This window comes from Mus caroli, unplaced genomic scaffold (assembly GCF_978045245.1).
Source record: "Mus caroli unplaced genomic scaffold, Mus_caroli_1 scaffold_2, whole genome shotgun sequence".
Lineage (NCBI taxonomy): Eukaryota > Metazoa > Chordata > Mammalia > Rodentia > Muridae > Mus > Mus caroli.
Window position 1 is genome coordinate 150,283,068 of NW_028227257.1, and position 7,567 is coordinate 150,290,634.

The window sequence follows — 7,567 nt, forward strand, 5'->3', positions numbered from 1 at the left end:
TGTGTCACATTGATAAACCAACCAACCAACCAACCAACCAACCAAACAACAACAAACCCTACCCAGGACTTCTGGGCACAGCTGGCTCCTCCCACAACACCTGCCTTCCCTTGGTCTCTCCCTCCTGCTACCTCAGTTCCCAGGGAGGAGACACACCAGCAAGGCCAGTACCCCAAGGCCTGGTGTCCCCTCTTGGACTGAAGCAGGGAGCGGTCAGCCCTGCTCACCCCCCACCCCACATTACTACCCCTGACTTTAGAGCCTTTGTGAAGTCCTTTATTAAGAAATTGGTCAACTTCCTGCTAATTAGGATAAACACTATTTCCCATTACAGGCCAATTAATTTTCCCTGCCAGGAAACATGGCCTGCAAACCGGCCACCTTGTTCTAGCCTGAGCTTCACCTTCTGGAGTTGCACCAGGATGTAGTGGGGTCCAGACCTGATGAAGAGTCAGTCAGCTGTAGTGTTTTTTTCACAATACTAAGGATCTTTCTAGAACAAAAAAAGGATGAAGCCACCACTTTTGCATAAAATTCTATTGTATCTACAGCCCCCTAATCTTAACACAAGCTCTAATCCATTGAGACTTAAAGGTGTGTCAGGACACCTGCGTCCTGAACAGTGCTCCTTCCCCCATCCTCACAAGTGTTGTAAGGCTCAGAGGGTTTAGGCAATACACCCAAAGCCACACAGTCTGTCACCCACATCTTAACTAAGATAAACCCCTGTCTTCAAGGCCCAGGGCTTTTCCATTTCCTATGATCAAGGTGAAGGTCTTTGGGTCCTCTCTTCTGGAAGACAAAGGACCACGGACAGAATACTGTCCTCTGTAGCCTTGGGGAGGCTTCTGCCCCTTCGAGGGATGCTCTGTGTCCATACCCATCAAAGGAGAAAGCTGTAGTCATTGCTCCCCGTGTTGCTCAAGCTCAGCATCCTGCCTGGGTCCTTCAGCCTCTTCCCCTCCACCACCTTATGGGGAAGCCATGGCCCAGACTTAGACTACAGCAGATTGGGGTTCCTAAGCTCCATATGAGTGTGAACTTCAACTCCCGATCCTCCAGATGCCATGAGTCCTCTGTCAGCATATTTGCTTTCTAAAGGGTAAACTGAGGCAGGCAGTATATCGCAGATTTGCCCAGGGCTCTAGAAGGCAGCCACCATCACAAGGATCTCTAAATGCCTTCTTAATCTGAATTCCCAACATGGCCAACCAATGTCCTGCCTTTTGCTCCCCTTACCATGCCCATAGCAGGCATTACTAATGGATCACAGCATTTTTCCCCTTAAATCCACAGAGCCTCAACTAGCTGTGGGATGGGCACTAACAGTGATTTGCTCACCGTCCTCCCAGGATATGGTTTTCACCGTTCTAACACCTGGACCCAGAATAAACCAGACACTTTGCTTTTGTTTTCCTGGTTTTGATTTGTTTGTTTGTTTGTTTCTTTGGTTTTTGTTTTTGTTTTGGTGTATGTGTGTGTGTGTGTGTGTGTGTGTGTGTGTGTGTGTGAGAGAGAGAGAGAGAGAGAGAGAGAGAGAGAGAGAGTCACTATATAGCCCTGGATGTCCTGGAACTCACTATGCAGACCAGAGATCCACCTGCCTCTGCCTCTTGAGTGCTGAGATTAAAGGTGTGCACCACCAAGCCTAGCTTGCTTTTTTCTTAAGAGAAAAACTACAAGTATTCATGATGAGTGTCACTTCAGAGCCCCTTCTTTGACATGGAGTTTTGTGACATCAACAACAGCAATGACCCAAAAGCCACAGGGTCCTCGAGGCATCTTGTCTGACCTAATGGTGCCTGAGGGTCATAACCTGAGGCCTGGCCCTGGCTCCTGCCCAGTGCTCACGGTCTGTCTCTTTCCTGTTCTTCCATGGCTCTCTGTGAACGAGTGTGTCTGTGGATTTTTATCTGTGGATTCAAGGGAATCTGGGTGGGGCTGGGAACAGGCTTTTGCCTATGCCTGGAGCTTAGACCAGGTAGCAAAAGCTACAGGCAACAGCCAGTCTCCACTCAGCTCAGTGGTTAAGCTCATGTCAGTCAGAGTGGCCCTGGGTTTTAGGTCAGAGCTTTAGGATCCAGATGGGTCCTTAGAAGAGTTGGCAGGTAACTTGGAGGGTCACTTACCCTGAGTGGAGCTTCAGAACTGCAGACTTTGGAATGCCACAACCCATCTTTTCTGCTGTGGTGTGAATGCACAGCCTCACATGCTGGGACATAATCTTACCATCAGGGTTTAGGAGGCGGGTGGTATCCGGCACTGGCAAGAAGGCTTGACAGGCAGGTAAAGGAGCCGGCTACTCACCTGACAGCCTGAGTTCAGACCTCAGAACTCACACAGTTGAAGGAGAGACCCTTCTCCAAAAAGTTGTCCTCTGACTGTCACATGTGGAGTGTGCATGCCTGCACACACATGCACACGCTCACACAAGGACACACACGCACAAATGTAACAATGAAAACATCTTTTATGGAGGTGGTGTTAGGAAGTTGTACTTTAAGGCCTTTGGGGGTTGGGGTACGAGGGCTCCCCCTTACAGGTTAATTAGTTTCCTCATAAATGTGGCCTGAGATGGCAAGGAGACCATCACTCTGCATAATTAATATGTACTAATAAAATAAAGAGACCGCAGGGACCACGGAGAGATGGTATGCACGCCCCTGTAATCTCAGGAAACTGAGGCATAGAGGATGTGGCGCTCAAGGTGAGATTTGGCTACGTGGCAAGTCTTTGAACAAAAGAGGAAGGGACACAGAAAGGAGAGATGGGGGAGGAGAAACAGGAGCTCGCTCTGCCCTTACTACACTCAGGCATGGCCAGAAGACCCCATCCAGGACAACAGGCCCTGACCAGGTTTAGGATATGCCTGCAGTGTGATTGTGGCATTTCCGTGCCTCAGAACTCTGGGAAATACACTTAGGCTGGTTGGACCTAGAGTACAGCATTTTGTCACAGCAGCCTGACTGACAAACAGTCCAGAGAGTGTGGCCTGGAAGGGCAGCGGTCTGACAAGCTCCCCAAGCTTGACCAAGGCTGCTCTGCAGACAGGGCTCTCGCAGACCCTCTGACAGACACCCTCTCTCCTTCAGCTGTGCCCAGTTGTGTATCTCGTGTCTTTTTAATGGGAAGAGAGGAACCTGTACACTTAATGTGGGCTTCGGTCAAGGAGGATGTTCCATGACCACTGTGTGGTGGTGGGGTGGATGGATGGATGGGATGGGAGGAGGGATGAGTGAGTGACCCCTGCATCCAGTGACTCAGCCGAGGACAGGAAGATTGAGTCTGAGACATGAGCAGGTGCCCCCCCCACCCCCACCACACTACTGACATTTTCATTAGGTCGCATCTGCTGCACCTGGACCCTGGCCCTGCCCTGGGAAGCCGCCGTCCCCGAAGCTTTATTAGGAACCTATTAAGGCATCTTTTTAGACCTGGGTTGCACAGTGGCTCTAGGCGAGGCTAACAATGCTCTGCTGTCACTACAGACATAGGCAGAGTGGCCTCCGAGGGGCTGGGGAGAGCGGGCTGACTGGAACCTGAGGTGAGGTCTTTAGTGTCACTCGAGCCTGCTGGGCTCAAGCCCTGTTCCTCTGCTAATTGGCTGTGTGGCATTGGGCAGCTTGCTTTTCTTCTCTGACTCTCAGGTTCATGTACAGGTCCAAGAGGTGAGAGGCAGCCTGTGGACAGACCTATAGAGCTATAAGCTTGTGGATGGACCTACAGAGCTATAAGCTTGTGGACGGACTTATAGAGCTATATAAGCTTGTGGACGGACCTACAGAGCTATAAGCTTGTGGATGGACCTATAGAGCTATAAGCTTGTGGAGGATCTACTGAGCTATAAGTCAGGAATGGCCCACATAAGAGACTTCATCTTGTTCTGGGGACCACATGCGCTGTGATCGCCCAGATTCTATAGATGAAGAAACTGAGGCTAACAGAGAGATCAGGGCTTCGTCAAAGCCACACAGTCAGGCAGTGACAGGGCTAGTATTCAAACACAGACACTGGCCACTGCCTGGGAACAAAGCTTGGGGCTGGTGGGCGGGGCTGCAGGGGCTTCTCATACCAGCTCCTCCTCCAGGTGACAGCTCTGCCAAGAGCAGGGAGGCTGGGACAATACCGCTGATTTACGGTTCCAGCGCGATTAACCACACCATCTGGATGCCACACGCCTGCCTAGTGAGTGAGGACCCCCAGCCCTGCCATATCAGCTGCAGGAAGGGACAGGGGAGAAGGCACACAGATCTCAAGCTCTGGGGCAGATTGCAAAGCTGTGTGCAGCGCACGTATCCTTGGAGGCCTACCCTCCCGGTCACCCTTCACTCATGACAGTTAGCAGACACCATGAAGAGTTCTAGTCCCTCTAGAACGAAAGAGGAACCTCAGAAAGGAGGAATGGGTGTCCCAACTCCATACAAAGGGAAGGCTCTGGATGGAGCCACCAAAATGAGAAGGGCTGAGGGGGGTGCTGACTTGTGACTGTAGCAGTCACAGCGTGATCCCTGCTCTCCTGCGGGTGTGGCAGGTTGCCTGTGCAACCTTCTAGCTTTTCCTGGGAAGTGACTTCACTCCTCTGGGCCTGACTAAGATACCATTGGCGGTATAGGACATTCAGACCTCAGAAATACTGACTGAGTCAACTATGAGACAGTCAGTAGCTGCCTTGACCCTCTCTTCCTGTTTGCTAGATGGGAAAACTGAGGCCCAAGGAAGGTACGGGGCCTGCCTCCGATTCCACGGGGCTTTAGTAGCAGAGCCAAGGCCCACCTCCTTGCTTCTTAACCCCTGAAGCCTGTAGCCTCTGGACACAGTCAGCCTAGGTCTCAGGGACCAGGGGACAGTGAGGGAACCCCTTCCAGCTGCAGTAAATAGACGTCGGATTCTGAGCACCCATCTCCCTCCAGGGACAGTCACAAGCCACGAGGGCCTGCTTTGTCATCTCAGGTCTCAGTCTGCTTTGGCCTCAAGGACAGGGACCTTCTCTGGATTACAGCCCAGTCTCTCTGCTCCTTCCTCCCCACATCTCCACGGCTTCCCCTAAAAAAGAGTTAACTGTGACCCCAGGATCTCTATGGTGGATGCATTGTCTTTGGACACCAGGCAGGCTCTCCTTCAGGGTAAGCACACCCCCCACTGCCATGTCTACAGGGTGAGGAAGGAGGGAAAGACACTCAGAGCTAGGCTGTCCTGGGTGGAAATGCTCTTATGTAGCCTGTAGCCCTCGGTCCAGACACTGGGCTGGCTGGCCAGGACTCAGAAGCAGTTCAAGGCTCCCCTCCTTTCACACAGCCAACCTGAAGGCGGCATACACAAGCCCACCATTGATAGTGCTGTAGAAAGACCCAGCCAGCAGCAGCTCCCTTCTCTCTCTTGGACAGAGTTGAGAAATGACAGCTGTCCTGCCCAGGGAGACCAGTCCCCGTTCCAGGGTGTCCCCCTCTGGGGCTCCACTCAAGGGAGCATCCTGCTGGCTGCCTGTGCTTGCCTGCCGCCGGGAGCAGAGCCAGATGGAGCAGCTTTAGCTGCTGGCCTCGGCTAGCATTGCAGGCCCCGTGACCTGTCCCCCTGGGACCCTTTGGCCTGGCCATCGGAGGTGACCCTTCCCCCTTCCCCACAGAAGCTCAGACCTCTGACCCTTATTAAAAACAAACCAAACAGAATCTACAGAGAAGAAAATTCTCCACAAACGGCCTCAGATATAATCACGTGTGTCCCCGTAACAAACACACACACACACACCAGCTTCAGACCCCCAAGGCTGCAGCCGCTTCCACATAAACAAGCTATTATGGGGCGTGGGGGAGGGCTTTTGTTATGAAACATCTAGGCTTCCCTCAACTTGGGGGGTGTGGAGGGGAGAACGTTGTTTTCTGGCACAAGAGGGGACATGGAAGGTGCCAGGGCTTCTGTGTTCTATGCAGGTTCTATCTGGCAAAGGGACACGTGGAGAATGGGACCAAGAGGAGGAGGCATCCTGGACGTCACCAGGTGCCCCATCCACGGCGAGGGAAGCCTGGACCCGGCTCTGCTGTCACTCAGAACAGGTCGGGGACTCTGGTGACCACGTCCCTGCCCGCTGCATACTTGGAAAGCACTGCCTCTGCCAGAAGCCGAGGCGAGAAGGCTCCCAAAGCAGACACCGGACCCCCGAGTAGCTCTGGTCTCCACGGGCCACCCTGGGAGCTGTGGGGCGAGGCCCACCCGCGCGCCGTACCGCGCATGCGTCAGTTGGCTGAGCAGGAGGCCGCCCGCGCAGCCTCGCTCCCGCCCGGTCGCCGTGGCAACGGGCTCGCGGGGGGAGGGGCCGCGCCGCGGCGGCTGCTATTTCTGCTGCTTCCTGTTCCTTGCGGCCACGTCGCCATGGCAACGGAGTTACTCAGCTCGGCCGCCTCTCGGCTCGGCTGGCGCGCGTGACCCCGGCCGCTCGCGCCCCCTCGTCCCCCTCCCGCACCCTCCCCGGTGCCCGCGGCCGGCAGGGAGGCAGATTGATGGGCGACGCTTATTAAAACACAGTGGAAGCGTTTCCGTTTTTATGACGCTGACGAGGCAGCGTTATTTACTGTTATTGTTCGCCCTGGCCGCCCGGGAGCTCACCTTCGGCCAGTCCCAGGACGGCGCGTGGCACCCCGGGGTCCTCCCTATTCTCAGAGCCCCTTCTCCCCGCGACAGCCGTGGAGAGGGTCCGCACAGGCCCGGGGGCTCATGCTTGAAGGAGAAAGAGGCGACAAAAATAAATAAATAAAAGAGAAGCAGATGACTTCATTCTCGGGAAGGCCAATTTCCTGGGGACGCTGGTGGAAACAGCCCCCGAGCCGCTGAATGCTCTCAATACTAAGCCAGATGGAGACCAGAAAATCCTCGGCCCTTCCTGAACGTGTGACCCCCCAGGCTAGGCAGCCAGGCAGTAACAATTCGGCCACCCAGTAAGGTTTAGCTTCCTAGATTCCGCAGCATTTGTCCTGAACCTTCCCACTTAGCCTCCCCTCCCTGAGAGGGTGAGTAACCGGCTCAAGGTCACACAGCCCAGTCCCTGAGTTTTCTGCTTGAGGCTTCTGCAAGGAGGAAGCCAGAGGGACAGCAATTCGACCCAGGGCTCTTTGAAGCCTGGCTCGGCTTCGAGGCGAATAAAGATTAACTCAGCACGTGTAAGCCTTGCTGTGCGGTCCCCTGCACATCCTGTATGGGGTGCCCTTCACGGGAGGGGGGTGTCTACTGGGATCAGAGAGCTCGGAAGGAGGCCCCCACCCCAGTCCCCTGCTACGATGTTAATCTCACCAGGCTAATTAAAGTTTACAGTCCTGCCCATATCCACCTCCAAACTCCCAGGTCGTTATTAGCCCAAATGCAAACAGTTATGACTCTGGTCCTGGACAGAGAGGCTGGAAAGAGGGATGGTGGAGGAGATGGCCTCGGGCACAGGAAGTGGACTTTTAATAATAATAATAAAAAATATTTGCACGTACTAACAGCTCGAATGAATGGCCCAGGTTGTTTTTTCCTGTGCCGGGAGGAGCCTAAGGCCTCCAGCAAAGAGAGCCCTCTGCCTTCAGACCACATCCAG

General features: G+C 53.9%; 1 pseudogene; it reads left to right on the forward strand.

Moving 5' to 3' along the window:
* The first annotated feature begins 4,694 nt into the window (after positions 1–4,694).
* Positions 4,695–6,512, forward strand: LOC147005949 (uncharacterized; annotated as a pseudogene).
* The last annotated feature ends 1,055 nt before the right edge of the window (positions 6,513–7,567 follow it).